The sequence below is a fragment of the Arvicanthis niloticus genome, chromosome 8 (assembly GCF_011762505.2).
Source record: "Arvicanthis niloticus isolate mArvNil1 chromosome 8, mArvNil1.pat.X, whole genome shotgun sequence".
Taxonomy (NCBI): domain Eukaryota; kingdom Metazoa; phylum Chordata; class Mammalia; order Rodentia; family Muridae; genus Arvicanthis; species Arvicanthis niloticus.
Genome location: NC_047665.1, coordinates 42,244,157 through 42,264,487, shown reverse-complemented (window position 1 = coordinate 42,264,487; position 20,331 = coordinate 42,244,157). Strand labels below are relative to the sequence as shown.

The window sequence follows — 20,331 nt, the reverse complement described above, 5'->3', positions numbered from 1 at the left end:
ATTACTTGTCAGTATGCAGAGATGAACATTTCACTAATGAAATCCCTAGACTTCTAGTTTCTCTTGAAAAAAAGTAGACAACTGGCAACATTCTCCATCTCACCATTTTGCCACCTAGCCAGTGTGCTTACTTCTGACATCAGCTGGTCCCTGCTGGCATTTGTTTTTCCTTCTCATTACCAGGTCTTTGGATAACTAGCAGTGTTAAGTCAGAGAGGCACTGCCTGGTTTTACAACCCAGTATTGCCACTTTGGTCAAGTTACTCATCCTTTTTATATGTTTAGCAAAATAGTTACAATAATACTGCAACCTAACTTAGAGAGAGGTTTGGAGAATAAAGACAACAGATGTTCCCAGTGGGACAGGGCATTAGGGAGTCGAACGTGCTCACTGCCATGTAGTTTTGCTCACAGCCAGACTTGCCATATAGTTGTCTATCTAGGGCTAAAGGGATATCCCACACTGCAAAGCCCCCATAAAAAAAGATTTTTTTCTAGTCCAATATGTCAGTGGTACTGAGGATGGGAAACCCTAACACAGGCCATCAGAACCTCTGGACATGGAAAATCTGTGCTAACTGCTAGCAACACCAGAGCAAGTCCTGGCTTGGCGACTTTACCTCTGCTGGAGAAACTTCTAACACCTCAAGAGCTGCTGTTCCCTTTGATGAATTTACAACATCATAGGAACAGAAGAATGGCACTGGGAGTGAAGAGTTGTACAGCATGAGGAGCAGATAATGCCTCTGCAGAAGACATGAATTCAGTTCTGTTGGGCGTGGCCAACAGCCACTCCAACTCCAGCTCCCAGGGAACCAATGTGATGCTTTCCTTTGAACTCTTCAGGTGCCTACACATACATGTGCAGTTAGCCAGACCCCAACACACACATACACAAACACAATTTTTTTTAAATGTTTAAAATAAGTTAAAAAGAAAAATGTTACTTGAATTACTTGATTCTGCATTATTAAATCAACAAACAGGAAATGATTAATTCAAAGAGTTATGGAATAAATTTTTCTAAAACAAAAATAAGAGTGTATTATAATACTCAATAATATGCAATATTTGAAAAAAATCTATCTTCTAGAGAGATATAGGATACAAGAAATCTTTAACTGCTTAAACTTTAAAAGCTCTAAACAAAATCATGCATTTAATAAACTGAAGATTAGTCACAAAACACTGGGGGGAGGGGTAGACTTTGTGAAACTGGAAAAAACAGAAGAGACATGTTTCAAACTCAGAGTAGAAACCCACCCCTAATCTAGCTCCTGAGAAGCAAGACCTTTCAGACTTAAACAGCCTGAGTCAAAAACCCCTGGTGAGAACTGAGGCTTTGGTCTCCATTCACCACAAAAGAAGGATCTTCTATATCTAAGTCTGTTCACAAAGAAAGGAAACAACCAGAAAAGCCTGAGCTGTGACAATCTGTAGCAAAAGCCCTACGTGCTGACCAGTCCCAGGTAAGTGGCCAGGAGCTCCGAGGCCAGTCTCTCTAGACTCCAGCATTTCCATCTATAATATTATCGATATTAATGATTATAACTATTTTAACACAATTCTTTCAGTAGCAATGTGTTTAACACTTACACCTGAAGATTTAAGATTCTCAAAAGAGACCCGCTAGAGACTATGTCAGACCCAAGATGGAACAGGAAGTTCTAAGGAATCAAAGCCAAGAAAAGCTTACCAGCACTTCTTGCACAAATGGTAATGAAAGTGCAAATAAAGCTAGAGGACTCAACGCTCTGCAAAATCTGCAGATGAAGTCTTTTAAACTTTAGCCAACACAGATACGAGGGCAGATCTATGGTAACACGTGAACAAAAAATGGAGATAAAACATGTTGTAGAGAAAGTGTTCCAAAGGTTCTGAGAAAAGAGAAAGTTTCCATCAAGAAGAGAAGAGAAATAAATGTCTTATTAAAGAGTCCAACGCTGGGGTAGACTCTAGGCATAGTTAGAGCTTTGGTAGTCATCAAGCAGAACACAGCAGTGGCACGGAAGTGGTCAGGGTCCCTGTTTGGGGCGCAGGACTCACCATGACTAGACAGTCCAGATGCCTACAAGGTGGAGTTTGATGCGGACAGCCTACATCTAAGACTGTGCTCATCAGCTCCATGAACATCCTTCCAGACAGTAAGACTTGCTCTACACATACAGTTCTGATATTTTGAGTTCAAATGGAAAAAGCTCTTTTGCATAAATGTAAAGATCTTCTGACATTTAACAATTCTATTTGCAGCATTTTAGAGCTATTAAACCCAATTTCCATCTTGACATCAGCTCAAAAAAGTACCCAAAAGCAAATTAACCTACTGATTTTAATTTTTAAAACTTTACTGCTATTAATCTAATATAGTTCTTCGAATAAGAGAACCTTACAACTATGGTTCTTTTTAAATTCAGGACAACCTACACTATTTCTCAACCATTTAACAATCTGGTTCCTCAACCACATAAAGTTTATAAACTGGCTTCTACCTTTTTAAAGTAGCATGAGAAAAATTACATCACCGAACTGACCCAAGTACTTCCTCAATCATGGGAAAACTCTACTTGCTACCAGAAACATAGGACCAGCAGACCGCATGCCATACTACCTCATATCTAAGAATAAGATCAGGTTAGGAAAATGGTAACAACTTTTACATTTCAAATATTTCTGAAATTAAAATGAATTAAAATTGTTTCAGAGGTACTGGGGATTGAACACAGGCCTGCCCAAGCATTCTTTCCCTGAGCTACAATCCTGCCTTCTTATTTTTTTTTTTTTTTTTTTTTTTAAATCCGGAGACAGGGTCTTGCTAAATTGCGAGGGCTGGCCTACAACTTGGGATTTCCCCTCCCAGAACTTTGCATATAGTTGGTATTATAAGTGTGCACCACTGTACTGGGAGTCACTGACAAGCTATATGTACCACTGACTGGGAGTCACTGACAAGCTATATGTACCACTGACTGGGAGTCACTGACAAGCTATATGTACCACTAACTGGGAGTCACTGACAAGCTATATGTACCACTGACTTTAATCACTGACAAGCCATATGTACCACTGACAAGCCATATGTACCACTGACTGGGAGTCACTGACAAGCCATATGTACCACTGTACTGGGAGTCACTGACAGGCCATAGGCACCACTGTACTGGGAGCCACTGACAGGCCATAGCCACCACTATAATGGGAGTCACTGACAAGTCACAGGCACCACTGTACTGGAAGCCACTGAAAAGACATATTTACTACTGCACTGGAAGTCATTTACAAATGATAGCCTTCTAACAAAAAGGAAGGGCATGTAAAGTGCTGACATACACTTCTTCAGAAAAAGAGGGAAAAAACTAGAAGAGCTTTATTTTAGTCCAAGGAAAAACACTGCCCCACCCTCAAAATTGTCTTCTGTGAGTTTAAAAACATGAGTTTAGTTTTTAGATACTGACGTGCTGTACTGTGATATTTACGGACACTCTTTGCTATGGGATTTTCGAGAAGGAAATAGAACCAAAAATAAACAAATAAAAGACTAGCGTGAAAATTTGGAAATAAGCATTTGGCATTCTTGGCATTTTATGTGTTGAATTTTGCAAACTGCTGCGTATCTAGAGTTCCAGAGCCCCTTCTCCACTGAAAGGGTCCAGCACAAGAGTTACAAAATGCATCATCAGGACCCAAATTTGAAACATCATCAACCTGTAGATCCTGCTACTTGCTTCAGAGAGAAGGGGTGGAGCATGGTGAAGTGGCTTGGAGTAAAGTTAATGACATCCATCAGTCTAGCTGGGGTAACTGAGTGCACATTTTCTTCACTGATGCAAGGTTTAGTATTTGCAATATGTCTGAAAGAACAGAATGCATGTGCCACACCCAGAAAACTGCAGGAAGTAAATAAAGAAACAGTAATCCTTAGAAATACAAGCTCTAAGAGGAAAAGGCTCACCCACTTACCTACCGTTACACTTGCTCAGCCACTTGTTTGGACAAAGCAAAACTGCCTGCCAGTGTTTTCCAAAGGGAAAGCAGGTAAAGACTGTCCTGGAAATGACTGACAGCTGAAGATAAACAGAGGGTTCGAGTCCTGCATATAGCAGCAATGAAAAGGAAAATACCTGTGGGATACAGTACTAGGGAAGAGAGAGACATTCTTCCTTAAAAGACCCCCAAAGAGGAAAAATATAAAATGATTAACGATTTCATAATCAAAATAAATAGAAAGCCGCTGAGAGTTTATGAGTGCCTCGAAGGAATCTGAAGTCTGCACTTCCGTGGGATGCCTGTTCTTTCTTCAGTATTGCCCAACCCAGATCAGCTCAGTCACTTCACCATCCCACCAGTTACAGATACAGCCCTGCTGGACTCTCCTCCCACTATGCTTGCTCTTCCAGCCTTTGCACTGTAACTGGACAGACACTTCCTGCTCTTCCAGACTCGATCACTCTAAACATTCAGGTCTCCTCCAAAACATCACTTCTTCAGGGACATCCAGATCCCACACCTCACAGCCACACCAATGAACCTTACTGTCAGATTTTCTATTATTCATTCCTATCTAAAATCATGTTTTTATCTGCACTTATATTCTATCTTCGCCAAAATCAAAGGAATTTGAGGGCAGAAACCTTATCTAGTGTTCAATACTCAATTTCCAACACCTAAAACAGCATGTGGCATCATATAAACCGTCAAATGACAATCACTATCCTGAGAAGAAAAGTCCTTGGAGCAGTTTTAATTCCATCTCTTTAATGCATTTGATAATGCAATATTTAAAGGTTCATGTTTGAGACAGGAAGATCTCAAAGAAAAATGTATTCTTCCTTACAGTACAAAACATTACATATGTGTGAATATTAAGTATCGGGGCACAGTATACACTGTCCCTTCATGGGCATGATTATCTAGCATTTTACTTACCCATAAATACAGCCAAAATACTATAAATTGGTTTTTTTTTTTTTGTCATCAAATCCTGCTCTAGAAATGGATGATGGACAGCTGAGGCATAGATGGGAATTACAGTTAGGTCCCTTAAACAAAAACATCAGACGGGACACGCTATAGTAACTCCAGTACACTGAGAAGTCAGACCTGTTACTGTGTTCATCCAGCCTTACTAACCTTACCCAAACTAGTACTGGGTCAAGTGATGGATTTCATCTGTGAAGAGAAACAAATGCCTTTACAACTGCCATATTAAGAGACCACTAGGAAAAGTTCCACAATGCCCATCCATGTTCCAGAGGAAGAAAAGAGCCCTACTGTGATTTTTAAAAAACTAAAGGCAGGATGAGTGGGCAAAGTGGAGACCTGAAACCGTGGCTAGAACATTCATGACTCATGCTTTAATTTTCGTTTTGTTTTGTTATATCAGGGCTTTTCTAGACGAAGGCACAAGGACAGTAACAGATAGTACCTGCCGGCCTACACCCGCACATCACCTCGGTCTTGATGGAGGTGCATGATATGGGGCCGAGGCTGGACCATCCACATTCTGGTGAGTGTGGGAGTGGGCCCGGGGCCGGCTTCCCTCCCACGTTCCGTGGCTGCACCCACAGGCCCTGCGGCCTAGGACAGGTCTGGGGAGCTCGGCGAACCCCGGAACCTCAGGTATTTGGCTTCGCGACCTGCCCCGTAGGGCGCGGGAAGATAGCCTACCTCCTCCGCGGCGCGAGCCGCCCGCTGGCCCGTAGACACTGCTCCGCGATCCCCGCCGGCTGGGCTGGGGCGGGGCTGCAGGGCAGGACCCTGTCGTGACGTCAACACGCTGGTTACGCAAAGACGCTACCGAATGCCGGAACCGCGAATACTAGCAGAGGAGACGGCGGGTTGGTTTGCAGAACTGTCCGTCTAGGGACGATCAGTAGGCGGCTCAGAAAGGAGGCAGTGGGCGGGCCTGGGACTAGCCGCTCCTCCAGAGCCTGTTAAGGTATCCGTCTTTCATCTACAAGGTTTTAGTGGGCTTCACCTTCCTGTGGAATTCTACGGAAGACTTCCCTTAATCTCTATATGGGGTTTAGGCTGCAGCCGATGAGAGCTAACCCTGAGAGTGGATTTCAGGCCCCGGCACTTTGGTTTCAGCTGTCCACTAAGAACTTGTCTATTCTAGGACTCTACCATAAGTCTCAATCGGCGCAGGCTTACATAGGAAGCCTTTTTTCTGCACTCCCACTCAGTAATTAATGCCTTTGTCTTACTGATAGTTAAGGCTAACTGTATTCGCTTAATTGTTATACACAAAATTTGGCACTAAGTAATGTTTTTTGTTTTTTCCAATAGATGTTACAGTTACATCCTTAAATGCAAGAGTACAGAGGAAAATAAAATGGCACTATCAGTTATGAATATGCTCAGCCGGTTAGAGGAAAACAGTACTAATAATAGTATTTATAATAGATACTCTTATAAAGTCGTTTAATCGCCTTTATAATGTTTACATTACAAATGTGAACTTATGTATGTGCAAAATTTTGAACAGTACAAGTTGGGTGAAACCTGTTCTTATATACCAATTAAAGGCTCAGTCTTTGTGTGATGGGTCTTTCCTGTGCATTGACATGTGAAAATGTTAACGCTCAAGTTCAGTTCTTCATGTATCCTTAAATGTGCCTCTTTGCTTTTTAAATACTGTATGAAAGTCTTCAGCACCAATAGATATAATTTGCCATTTCTGTGCCCTTAGACATACGGTTTGTTCGTTTGCTTTTTAATTGCTAGTAGGAGAAACGCTACCTTAAACAGGTGTGAGTGCATTTTCCTACTTCCGTCCAAGCACTGCTTATGGTGCAGATGACAACAAAGGAACAGACTAGATCTCAGGCACACATCTTTAATCCTAGTAGTAGGTGCTTATGATAAGGGCCCCTAGTGTTGCTACAATGTTCATTTCCACCCATAAAATTTAAATAATCCTGTTCACTATCCCTTGGAAGATAAATAATATGCAAGCTTTTGTTGTTGTCATCGTGGTCGTCGTCGTTGTTTTTCAAATTGATGAGCATGAGAAACATTAGGGTTAGGATGTGTGTATATATACAAACTAAGTGCTGGGGTCTTGTGTACAATGATTTGGGTGACAAGATGGAACAACTTGTGTGACTACTATAATGCAGAAGCCTTCCACTTAGTGATTAAAACACTATACACTATCCTAATACTGCCACTGTGATTAGTTTTCCCTGCTTTCAGACTCCCATATACATACATAGTATGTACTTCAAGACTCCTTTTTCTTGATACCTGTGATGGCTGGTATTGATTATCAGCTTCACACGATCTAGAATCATCAAGAAGACAGGTGTCTGGGCATGTCTAAGTTTCTAGGTTGCATTAATTGAGGTAGGAAACCCACCCTAAAGCCACCTCATTCAAATTCTGAGGTCCCAGAAAAAATAAAATAGTATGTAAATGTAAGGTGCATAAAAATGTATAAAAATATGATTTCAGGTAATAAAAATATTTCAGATTTCTTTCCTGCCTATATACAATTGTTATACTAAGATACCAAAAGTTCAATGTTTTAATATTGATCAATGGAGTTCTGATAAGCTTGGAATGCACTGTTATTATTAGTTACAAGATCGAGATTTCAAATTTCCCTTGATTGTCTTTCAAACACAGACTTAAAAAAGTGCTTCTCATTGGGTTAAAAATATGTGTGTCCACTCTGTATCTTGAGGCCTTTGGACAAAGAAAAGAATGCTTATGCTTTTTATCCCAAAGCCATCCATAGCTTTTGCTGTGACTTGGAAGCTTGAGTGTGCTCCAGATGTTATAGTCTACAATGTGGATTTCAGTACAGATCACAAACAATGGTCATGTCAATATATATGTTATCTCTTTTTGTAAACTAAAAAAAAAAAAAAAAAAAAAATGCTGTAAGCTTCCAGAGCCAAGGGAGTCCTAAGGTTTGGATCCACCTCTCACAGGTCAAAAGGACTCTGGAGAAGAACAATGTAAGTCTCTTCACCTGCCTGTTCCTGAGGGTATGCTGTCTCACTCTCTCCCCTGGTCTTGGGACTCCTCCCCTTCCCCAACTTCTCCGCAGATTTCCACTTGGCTGACAGACACCATCTAGGAATTGGCTGCAGACTACAAACTGCTCTAAATGGTCACAATCCCTGGATGTGCTGAAAGCTGTTATGGACCAGTCCAGCTGATGTAATTGCTCCCCATGTCTCTCTCTCCATCTGGGTCAGCTAACTAGATGCTACTGATGAATGTCCCATTGCCTGAATCCTCTTCCAGACTTTGCCTAGGATTCCAGCCCTCGTGGACCCTGACAACAACATTCTCATTTTAACAGAAGTAGATACAAAAGAGAGTACATCACTGTGTATCCTAAACTAAAGGCTGGAATGTTAGATCAAAAGAAACTCCCTGGCATAGGGGATAAAATATTTACCTATTGACATACCAGGAAAGGTCCCTACTTAAACCAAAATTCTATCAACAGGTAGATTCATTAGCTGAAATAATTCTATAATATATAGGGCACTCAACCTGTCTATATAGAACAAAGAGGTATTGCATGGCTTTATGAGAAAATTCTTTCCATGAAAACTACTTGGGAATCATTAGAAATAATCTTGCCATACTTTTAAACAATTACAAAAAAATGGGTACCTGAGATGAAATAAAATTTTCCAGCTCCTCCTAGATAGTAACTCTGGCATCAGCAATCATAGGACCTTTGACCCTTCTGTTTCTACTAATTACTGTTTGCCCTTAATTAATCATTAATGCATATATATGCATTAATATATTAAATAATATATTAATATATTAATTATATATTATATTAATATATTAATTAATATATGTATGTATGTATATGGAGAGAGGAAATATATATATATATATATATATATATATATATATATATATATATATTTTTTTTTTTTTTTCCCCAATCTGGGTACCATAAAGCTGATGGTTACCAGATCCTAATATGAACATGTCCCTACCCCCTACCACAGAGTCAAGGATTTGAAATAATACAGCTCATGGAGGAAATGTGAGGGATAAAGTTATCTTTTAGTTTTAATTACTATGTTTAAGAGATCTGTAACACACACAAAAAAATGCCCCTAATTTGTATGTCCAACTTGCCCAAAGACAGATAACTTCCTGAAACGCTATGGGCTGTTGTTCATGTAAGATAACAAAACTAGTCATCTATTTTCACTTCTGTAAACAAGGTGTTTGCCTCAACTGCACAGGATGTTCCTCATCACATCTAGGTGAGAGGTACATAGGCAGGAAGCACATAAGGATGTATGCCTGCCCCTGATTGGATAAAGGTGGGAAATACACAGCCTTGTGGGTTTATACTTTTATAAGCACCTAACATAATTTGTAGCCATTTTGTGGGAATCCCAGGTATGGACCAGGCCAGTGTCCATCATCCTGGCCAGTATTTAATAATTCTTTCAAATTTGGCTCAAAAATTGTGGTAGTGGCTTTGTTCTTGTCCAGTAGGTTTATCAGAATGAAACTGCATGGGATTTCTGAGAGCTTGTGAGAAAACTCCAAGTAACAAGAGTATTGTAACCTCTGTTCCTCCATAGCATACATCTGGTCTTGGAATGTATTTTTCCATCCCTCCCACATGTAGTAAATGGGAGTGGATTTACTTTAGATTACACATCATATTAACAGTTATTATTCAGAATGGTGTTTTCAAGCACAAGTTGTCATTGTGACATACAGCCTAAACATGTGTGACCTTGCCCTGGGACTATATGCAACATGAACTTAAGTGAACATTGTTCACATGTTCTTGCATAACCTTCAAAATACATTGAGATTATATATTGTCCAATGCTCTGAACAAGGTGGGCTATTGCAAGAGACATCAGTCTGCCTCATGTTTAGCTTTCACTCTTCCAGGTTCTTGCTGCCAAATAGAGTGGTAACAATATTGTGAATTTATTTTTCACCTCTGGTTTACATTTTCATTACAAAAATTAATCTTTGACTTCTTAGAATCTACTATAAGTTAACTCTCCCTAGTTTTTGGACAGGGCAAGAGTATAAACATTTTAATTTTCTTAGGTATTAGGTAACTATGCCATGCAATTAAATTGTCTTTTAACTCAATCAGAATATAAACTGTTTATATTTAGGTAAAAATATTCCCTTTTCACATTTATTCCAGGAGTATGGTTATATGGGTATAAACCCTGGGCATAATCACTGGTAGATACTTTGAGTGATACCAGATATCCAGAATTGGACTGAGCATGCTGATGGATGCCAATGCTATTATTCTCCTGTGATCTATTCTAGAACAGTGCTATGCACATAAGAAAAGTGTATGGAGTGCTGCTGTAAACATGATTATGTATGCATCTCCAGTGCCCTGTTCCTTTATAAAAACATAAGAAAACTTAAATAAAAATGGTCAGAATTACAACCTGTTCAAAACTCTGAAAACGTTTGAAATTTTATAGCAAAATAAACATTGAGTCAAGGAAGAATCAATTTTAAAGTAATAGGAGAGCTTCAGATCATTTTTCCTTAATGTTGACTAACTCCTTTCTAGGTTTGAGACCAACCCTAAACACATGAGCTAGTGCTTCCGGGGGCGTGGGGCATAGGTCACCAAGTTAAAAAAAAAAGCAGAAGAGAGATTACAGATTACAAATACTTGCTTTTGCCTATTCCATTTGCCATCCTTGTAAAAATGTTTAACCGGTCTTTTGAAGGTGTAGCTCTTCTAAGTAGGCTCTGCCAGATCTGCTAGTCTAGCCTTGTTGCCATGCATTACTTAGTGTAGGTGTTTTAAGACTGGATGCACCAGAGCTTCAGGAAACCATCATGTAGTCATTCAGTTTCCCCAGGGAGGTAGCATCTCAATTAATGAATCTTAGGCTTGCTCCTCATTCCATTCTGTGTGATAAAGTTTGACCATAAAGAAATGCAAACAGAGTATCAAAGCCCTAGTTAACTGTTCTCCAAAGCAGAATTTTAGTGGCTCTGTCAGCTCTTTGATTTCCTTTATTGTCAGTCTTTTGTTGCTCTGGGAAGAATATGATAGCCATTTGTGCTGACAAGTCAGCTGCCTGAAGTAGATCTAGTATTCCCAGGAAATGCTTCAGTAGTTTCATTTTCTGGAGTTGGTAATCATCTTCCTTTCCCAAGGCTCCATGTGCATGGTTAAGAAGCTGTATTTAGAATCAATTTAGGGGTTGATTTGTATTCCTTGGGGCAGTTGTAAACCTCTAGAAGGTAAAATGAGCAAAGATCTTAGTGTGGATGTGCCAGCCAGAAAGGTGTGTGCTTCTATTAATTTTATCTGGTGTTCTCACAGCGTTCCCAGCTCAGCACCATTCCTCCAAGTAGTTGATCCCCTTGGGACTAATTCCTAGGCCTCTACTGTCAGTGTTTGACCTCACAAATCTGGTCTGTTGCATCAAAAATTGTTCATTTGTTGGTTTGTTTTTTGTCCTGACCAGCAGGGCATTAAACAGGAGTCCATGGAGGTCACCTGAAAGAGAGTGGGGGGGGGGGGAGTGAAAGACACAAAGAATCACAGCTTGTCTATAGGGTGATCAAACTGTAAGTTTTACTTTTTCACACAGGGGTTATGTACACAAAAAGGCAGGATGTGGGGAAGGGCATGATGCAAGAGCGTAGGTGGTCAGGGGGATACAGATATCTTCCAGAACAGTGTGTCAGCTAGGTGAAGGTTCAGGGGACAGATCACTATGACTCTGCCATGATTCACTTGTTCTTATCTAAGTTGGTACTATCCACCAAGGTTATCTATCTACAAGGTCTATGACTATTCAGCCTGGCAATTTTCCACCAATGCTGCTTGTTTACAAAAGCTTCTAACAATCTGTTTCAGTATTTTTCCACAGAGACCCAAGACTTTGTGTTAGCATGCATGTATGTCAGGCCTATTGCTGTTTTTAGGCCTATGGCTTATTCTAGGTCTTCAGTGTATAAGCAGGGCTGCCCCTGACAGTTTTTCAAGACAAGGCCAGACTAGCTTGGAACTCACTCTCTAACTCAAGCTGCCTCTGGACTTAGGGTAGTCTTCTACCTCATCCTCCTGGTTGCTGAGATTAGAGGTATGAGCTAACATGTTAGGCTGTATCTCCAATATTTAAGTGTCCTTGTTTCACATCAAAATCATATTCTGTCACTAACAATACAATTGCTAGGTTTAGGGCTGTGCGACCATGCTTGGGTTGTCAAGCAAGTAGCCCACATTTGCCTTTTTTTTCCCTCATTATCATCCAGAATGCTTTCTATCCCAAAAAGTCAACACAGATGAAGTTCAAACACTGTAAGAGACTGTCCCAAGTAAGCTACCCTTCCCCTTTGCTGTCCTTAAGATACTCCCTGCATATCACTTGCTGAAACTGGTTTAAGGTTGGCTGGCCAACTGTGGCTATAGTGCCAGATGCTTAGGAAAATAAAATATAGGTTCACAATACATACAATAAACAACTTGAAAGGCTATTGAAGATTAAACAACAATAAAGCTGGAAGTGATGTTTTAATTTCTCTTTAATAGCACCAAGTGTCTGTGTTCTCTGCCAGTTGGCCATCACAATCAAACATCTGATTATATACTATTATGTGAAACTGTTTCTATGGAGACCTAAGCAAATGTCTACTTACTGTAGATAGGAACTACAGCATGCCAAAGTAAGGGTATTGCCAGAATCCAGCTTGCTGAATGTGGTGTTGGAATGAAAAGCACCCCCCACACACATAGGCTCAAAAGATGTGACACTATTAGGATGCATGGCCTTGTTGGAGTAGGTGTGGCCTTGTTGAAGGAAGTATGACACTGGGAGTTGGCTTTGAGGTTTCAATTGTACAAACCAAGCCCAATGACACTCTGTCTTCCTGCAGCCTACTAATTCAGCTGTACTCATTCAACAGTACCTGGTCTGACTGCATGCTGCTTACTATGCTTCCTGTCATAATAATAATGGACTAAACCTCTGATCCTATAAGCAAGTCCCAATTAAATAGTTTCCTTTATAAGCTTTCTGTAACTAAGATAATGAACCAATGGCTTTTATTGGGGTTACCAATAGAAATATGGTGAAGGGTTCCTTACAGGGGTACAAATGGTTCCATGACATCTCTAGCACCAAAAGCCCATCCCAGCATGGGTGACATCTCAGGAAAGATCAAAATTGGTAGCATACTGCATATCTTGAAGGCAACTCAACAAGTTGGGGAGCTATCTCTGCCAGGTAGCTTAGTAGGTCTGCACCTCTTCCATGCAGCTCAGATGGACTCTGACTCTTCCAAGCAGCTTGGCTGGGCTCTATGTCTTAATTGGCTCAGTCTGAATGAGAGTCTTCTGGGCAGCTTTGCTGGTCTGAGAATGTCTCTTAGTTGTTTTTACTATATTTTGCATTTAGGGATGGAGGGAACTAGTGAATCTGGTCAGTTTGAAGATCTTTCTGAAGCCTTTGAATTATTTACTTTCTAAGCTTTAGGGGTAAAATAGACTGTTTCATCTGCCTGTAGAATATTCTATATCTTAAAGGGCATCCCTTCAACATAGGAAGTTCTCCTTAGAAGAGATTGCTACATGGTTAAGCATATTTTCCTGCACCATATTAGAATGTTCCCTTGCCAAGGTGACTGCCCTGTCAGGTCAAGGAGGAAGCCATGCTTGATGCTCTCTCAGTAGTTCTGTGGCCTCAACACTAAGTGAGAGAAGTTTTAGAAGATAAAAAGCTAGTTTTTATTTTCACTGTTCTTTCCTCTTGATTTGCTTTCATGGAGCAAAACAAAATCTAGCACTTCTTTCTTCAAGTCTTCATTACACAACAATGTAGGAGCTATATATAAGGAATTTCACCATATTTACTTAACTCTTACAAAAGGCACAATAATTCCCAGCATATGTTAGTTTGATAACCTAAAGAATGACCAGAGAACCATTGTCAGCAGAATATTCCTTATCTATGGTCTGTACAGTGCTACAATGATGTATCAACTCCTTAGTTCTAGAACTAGAACTATAACCTGATTAGTTTACCAATTTGCATTCCAGAGGACTTATAGCTGAACTTGAAACTGAGATGCCTCTCCCTCATTCTAGAGATAAAAGAGAAGTAGGCAAAATGCAAACCCAACTAACAGAATGTTTCAATAAACCCCTGAAAAGTGTAGCTTTCTAAATCTTACCTAATATGGACCAATACTCATAACCTATATTGCTGTCTGAGTTCCAAACCATTTGAGACTGTTTACCTTGTACTAGCTGTTACTGCAAAGCAATTTAAGCAATGTTCGAAAGGTTATTTAGCTTAGATTCTGAGATTGAAGGTTCCTGTTATCTACTGCAATTTTTACTGAACTCTAACAATTTCTCAAAATCCAAAACAAATACATATTTGTGCATACTCATGCACACATATCTCTCTTTGTCTCTGTCTCTCTCTGTGTCTCTTACACACACACACACACACACACACACACACACACACAACCATAACAACAATAAACAGAAACTCAGACAAAGCTAAATCATTCTCGTCCATCCATAAAGTTGTCAATGTGAAAACACAACTCTTCCATCAAAAGAGATTTTTAAAAAAAGGCTACTCTGGATCTAAATATGAGTGGAAAGGGTATGGAAACACAGATTTATATTACACCAAATTTCATCTTCAGATGTAATAACAGTTTCATGAGGGTTGTTTTATAGTAACATAACAATAGAAAGTCAAAAGTTAACCTAGTTTTTGGTTGGTATCACATAAGCAATTTATACCAAGAGGTAGAGATTGTACTACATCCACGTATGCTGCTTGATAACAGCTCTGAGGTTGGTGGATGCTAGGAGTCTTGTTCATACATTCAAAGAATGTATCTAATAATAAGTTGGTTTTGGTCACACAGAGAGTTGGGCAATAAACTTGGTGGGCTATTCAAAGGGACATGATAGGCTAAGATCATTTGTAACTTAGCTCTGGCCTGCAGCATTAGAAACCTCTCCACAGTAACTGAAACTCTGAATAGTCAACAGCTTTTAGAGTATAACCATAGGGGTATTTCCTTGCAGGGAACTTTAGTTCAGAAAGTGTTTATAGACAGCCAATGTGATGAACAGGAAAAAGGGGGAAACTCTGTGGCACATGTCTCCAGGCAATGGCTGGAATGTCCCTGGAAACCCAATGTACAGTTAGCTAGCCATAAGTCATCTCTTCCTAAGCAATCGCTGGTCCTTCCATAGAAAATGAGATGGTCTTGCCTACTTAAAGGGTCTGGACTGATTCTCTAGATCTGGTAATGCCCAAAACTATTACCATTATCTAAGATTTACATTGTTCAGTGCTTCACTGAAAACCTAAAAGCCTAATTAGCATGATGGTGGCAGGTGAAAATGATTGCCTTGCAAGCCTGGGGATGTGAGCTGAATCCCAGAACCCACAGTGGAAGGAAATGACCAACCCCCCCCCCCAAATTGTCTTCTGACCACCATGCATATGGAAAACTGTGCTGCCACAAGCATCCACACTAGCACTCACACACATACGTACATACATCATACATATACAAATGCACACAGTACTAACAAATAAATACATTTTCTTTTTAAAAATAGTAAACCTTAGTGGAAGGAAGTAAATTTGTTTATGAATGTCCCTAAGGAAAACAGAAAGGACATTTCTGTCTCAACTGTTCATCTCAAGAAGAGGGGTGGATTAGGAGTGTGGACTCTTTTATTAGACATAAACTACAGTGAGACAACCTGTGGGAAATCTCCCTGATGACTAGAAGTTTTCTCTCCAGAATGGAGTTTTTCTCCCTTTTTCAGAAGTCAAGTCAGATCTGGGACCTTGACTTCCAGCTGCCAGTATTTGCATTTTGTTTCCCTAACAAACATTGAATTATGCAAATCAATTGATGTGAATTTTGGATTGCCCATGAAAGGGATATCCACTAAAAGACCAAAGACAGGATTACTGAGTTTAGGCAAAGTTGACAGGTCCTTCATGCAGTGTTACAATGCAAGCAATTTGCTCATCCATGCACTCTTACCAAGAAGTACACCACATTTTCAAAGCAGCAGGTTCAATGACTCTGGACCAAAAGCTCTGAGATGGTAAGATAAGATTGCTTTTGTCTTTTATAACTTCATTATTTCAAGAACTTCTTATGTTTTCTTAAAGTTAAATACCAGAAGGGGCAACTGAGCAAAAAGTTTCCGCTACAATTCGTGCTAAGGAAACTGGACATGTATATGCACAATGAAATTTGACCTCTACTTCATTTCACATGCAACAATTATTAACTCCAAGTGGGGAAAATAACCTAATTATAACAGTTAAAGCCATAAAACCCATAAAGGCAAACACAGAAGTAAGCATTTATTTACACACCATTATCTTTACTTACTATAAATGACTGTTTACATATTTACTTACTTATTTATTTTTGTCCATGTTTTTTTATTCTTCTTGGCTGGGAGAAAGTGAAAGTGAACTTGCAAGCCCCTAGCTCAAGGTTGTATTGGTGATCATGACTGTCTAGCACCATAGTTCCTCAAGGTAAGATCTCATAGAGCCGAGAAGGACTATGTCTCATTCACACAGGACACATCATTTAGATCTGGGAGTGAGAACCCAGGCAGAGTCCTAGTAAACATCACCATCTGAACAACAGATAGAAGCATAAGACATCATGAAGTCTGGAGAATATGGACTTACATCAGACATGACTATGTAGAGTAGCCACAGATGGCATGGGGAAGCAGTGCCTTGAGGGATGGAGTAAAGTGGAGTTTACCTCAGAACAAGTCAAATAATACAAGAATTAATACACGGAAGAGAATACAAGGGTGGGAACAGTGACATAGTCGACAAATATTTACTTAAGGAGACCAAGAGTAAAATCGGTAGCAAAGACCTTAGCCTTTGATTTGAAGCATAAAAAAAGAAGCAGAAAATGGAGAAAGAAAAGCATTATCAGAAAAGTCATGAGAAGAGTTCAGGAATCCCTGAGGGCAGCCTCGATTGAATGGTGCATGGAGCCATATGTGTTAGAAAAATCAGCAAATGGCACATGGTGCTGCATGTTAAAGAAATCAGTCCAATTCTGAGAGTGCTTGTAATGGATGACCTGATGATGGAAGGAAGAAAGGCTTTGTTCCAGTGTTTTCCATTTCTTTCTTCTATTAATTTGCAATTAAAATAATTTTATGAGCTTGTCTAGAAGAAGAACCCTTTAATCATGTAGTAATAGACAAACTACAAAGGCATATTACAATTTAGTTTCCACAAAAATGATGTTGTTACATAAATAATGTTTAAACAAGAGGATTGATAGTTTCAACTTGAAAGAAAGAAAGAAAGAAAGAAAGAAAGAAAGAAAGAAAGAAAGAAAGAGAAAGAGAGAAAGAGAGAGAGAAAGAAAGAAAACTGACACTTCTGGAAAGAACGTGACCATGAAAGGACATTGGGAGGTGGAGAATCCATGCTATCAGACCATGGATTCTAAATCAAATTGAGATATTTGAGTGGACTTGGAATGCTAATTTCAGTGCTATTCTTTATAGTGAATGGGATGGAAAGCCCTGTAAAGCTCATTGAAAAGTCTGATTCAAATGCAGCAAATTATCTCTAAGAGGTTGAAAAGACAGAGAAAATATGATTTATGAGCCCATAGCTAATGTTGGGATTTGGTAGAACTTTGCCAACCCAAATAATCAGTGAATTTGGTCATTTCCGTCCTGTTCCCTCCAAACATGAGGGATCCAGTTGCATTTGGGTGAAACCATTTAGCTCAGTGCGGTCTCTCATGTAGCTCAGGACCACAACTCCAATGAGAATTCTCTTCTGCTCCACTGAGTGAGTCAAGACAGCCAGGAAGGAGACCCCCTTCTGCCACCCTGACTCACCATGCATGAGACTGAGCTGGTGACCTGGGTCGGGAACCACTGCATCTCCCTTACATGTGGACCCAGTGCTAGCCAAGGTTGGTTAGACCGCCAATTCCACATGTCAAATTAAGCCTTTGCCTTGCAAAGTTCCAAGGAGTCACACAGAGGTCACGGGTCTATTCTTCCCAGCTATACTTACAGTTTTCACACAATGTTTACTTTGGCAGGAAGAATCTCCTGAAGGTTCTCGTGGTAACGTATGAGGAAAGGCCAAAATAATGGCGGCATATCCAGGAAAGCAATGCTTACCACTGCCATGATTATTTTCAAAGGAAATTATCCTTATTGCTTTTTTTTTCTCTGATTGAGAATTTTTAGTTTTATTGTAATCATCTGTAGTTTGTTGTTCTTGCTGTGGTGACAGAATTTAAGTAAATCAGGTGTTAGTAATTCCTGATTTTTGACAACCTTAGGTTGGTGCAAAGTTTCTGCATAAAATTATGTTCTCCATAATGCTCCTTGGAAAGCAGAATCATACAGGCAGGCAACAGTAAACAGCCCAGCACTTCTTGTTGGTGAACCTGGGTTTTTTTTTATAACTAGGAGCTGACAGACTTTCTGTTTTTGTTTGTTTATTTGTTTGGTGTGTGTTTGTGTGTATGTATGTGTGTGTATATATATAAAAAATTAGTGTGTTTAGACATTTAGTGTCAAGTTGGATCTTGGCACAGCTGTGGCAGTTTAATTCTTCTGTAGCTTTTTGTCTCCCTTTCTCTTCTGGAAACAGGGTCTCTGGTGTGACTGTCTCTGATGGTGTCATGAAGGTATTCACTAACATGTAAGTGTGCAAGTCCTCAACACCAGAAGTGAAGAAATTCAAGAAGGCAGTGGTGTTTTTCTGCCTGAGTGAGGGCAAGAAGAACATCATCCCGGAGGAGGGAAACAGATCCTGATAGGAGATACAGGACAGACTCTGGACGACTCCTACACTACTTTTGTCAAGATGCTGCGAAAAGCTAAGATGCAACCTACATGACCAAGGAGACCAAGGAGAAGGACGTGATATTCATCTTCTGGGCCCTTAGGAATGCACCCCTTAAGAGCAAAATGATCTATGTCAGTTCCAAGGATGCCATCAAGAAAAAGCTAACAGGAATCGAGCATGAATTAGAAGCAAACTGCTACCAGGACCACTACCCAGAACCACTACACCTTGGCTGAAAAACTAGGTAACAGCACTTGCTTCCTGGAAGGCAAGCCTTTGGGAGCAGCCTCTAGCCTCCTCGCCTGGACTATCTGGCAGCTCTAGATCTTCTAGTGGGAATTGCTGGCTGCCCCTTTCCTGCCAGTTCTGGTTTTCCCCAAACTGCTTTTGATCTGATTCCTCCTGGGTGGAAGCAGAGCAAGTCCCTCTACAGGCACCCAGTTTAGGGAAAGCCTGTAACTTTCTAACATCCTTACATCCCTCCCCATCCCAGGGTGCCAACTCTAACCACAACAATGACTCTGCTTGTCCATTTATTTCTGTATGTAAATGAAATGTGGAAATCACTGTCCCTGCGCCAGCTGGGTGCCCTCCCTTTTCCCTTGATCTAGATCAAGTAAAGGACCTTCAATAAAGCAAATAAAAAAGGAACCAATAAAGGCTAATTAAGAAAAGAAGTAGTTTAGGGGAAAGGAGTTAAGAGGTGTATCCCTCCCTCCCTTACACTCCCCCTGTCCCGGCCCCTCCCCTTTGTCAAAGAAGAAGAAGGAGGAGGAGGAGGAAGAGGAGGAAGAGGAGGAGGAGAAGGAGGAAGAGGAGGAGGAGGAGGAGAGGAAGAAGAAGAAGAAGAACAACAACAACAGAGAAAGCACAGTTTCTAGTATATCTGGCTCAAACTATTGTCAATGTTGGAGTCAAACAATTTCAACCACATTGAGGTACTTTTGTTCTTTGCTGAGTTGTAGGAGTTCTTTGTTCATTTTGGCACTAGATCCTAATAAGTCATATGATTAGCAAATATTTCCTTGTTTGCAGTATATTTATTCACCTGTTAATATTTTCCTTTGGTGTGCAATTTTTAAATAGGCCCAACCTTTTGCTTTTATTTCCTATGATTTTGTTATAGAAGAAAATAAAAATTACAAAATCCAGTATCCAGTATCATGAAATTTGAACCTATGCCAGCTTTAGGTCTAATATTTCTTTTTTTTTTAATCAGTTGCTAGTTTTAATATGCATCGTAACTTGCACATCTATTGTTTTGCATCCTGGTATCTGATTTTTCCACTACACCTTAATCTGTGCAAACTTTTCCTTGAGTACTTCGTTGCTTTTGTCCTTGGTCTTTGGAACACCAACCTCATAGTTTTTTTCTCAGATCTTTACTATTCTATTGATCCAAATACCTCTCTTTCTACAGTTACCAGTTTTGATTATTCTAGCTTTGTAATGTTTCAGCCAGAAACTTTAA

The 20,331-nt window shown here is 39.9% G+C and overlaps 1 protein-coding gene and 1 pseudogene across 5 annotated transcripts in view; one reads left to right on the top strand and one right to left on the bottom strand.

The window, feature by feature from the left end:
- Stard3nl (STARD3 N-terminal like) overlaps positions 1–5,779 on the bottom strand; it is a 36,600-nt gene extending 30,821 nt beyond the window's left edge. For 2 of the 5 annotated variants that reach the window (XM_076939327.1, XM_076939329.1), the window contains exon 1: positions 5,665–5,748. The gene's annotated coding sequence lies outside the window, so the exon portion shown is untranslated. Of the gene's footprint in view, positions 1–5,664 lie in introns of all 5 variants that reach the window. The other 3 variants (XM_034510737.2, XM_076939328.1, XM_034510739.2) reach the window with 3 other exon arrangements.
- Positions 5,780–5,797: 18 nt separating this feature from the next.
- Positions 5,798–19,362, top strand: LOC117713392 (cofilin-1 pseudogene; annotated as a pseudogene).
- The last annotated feature ends 969 nt before the right edge of the window (positions 19,363–20,331 follow it).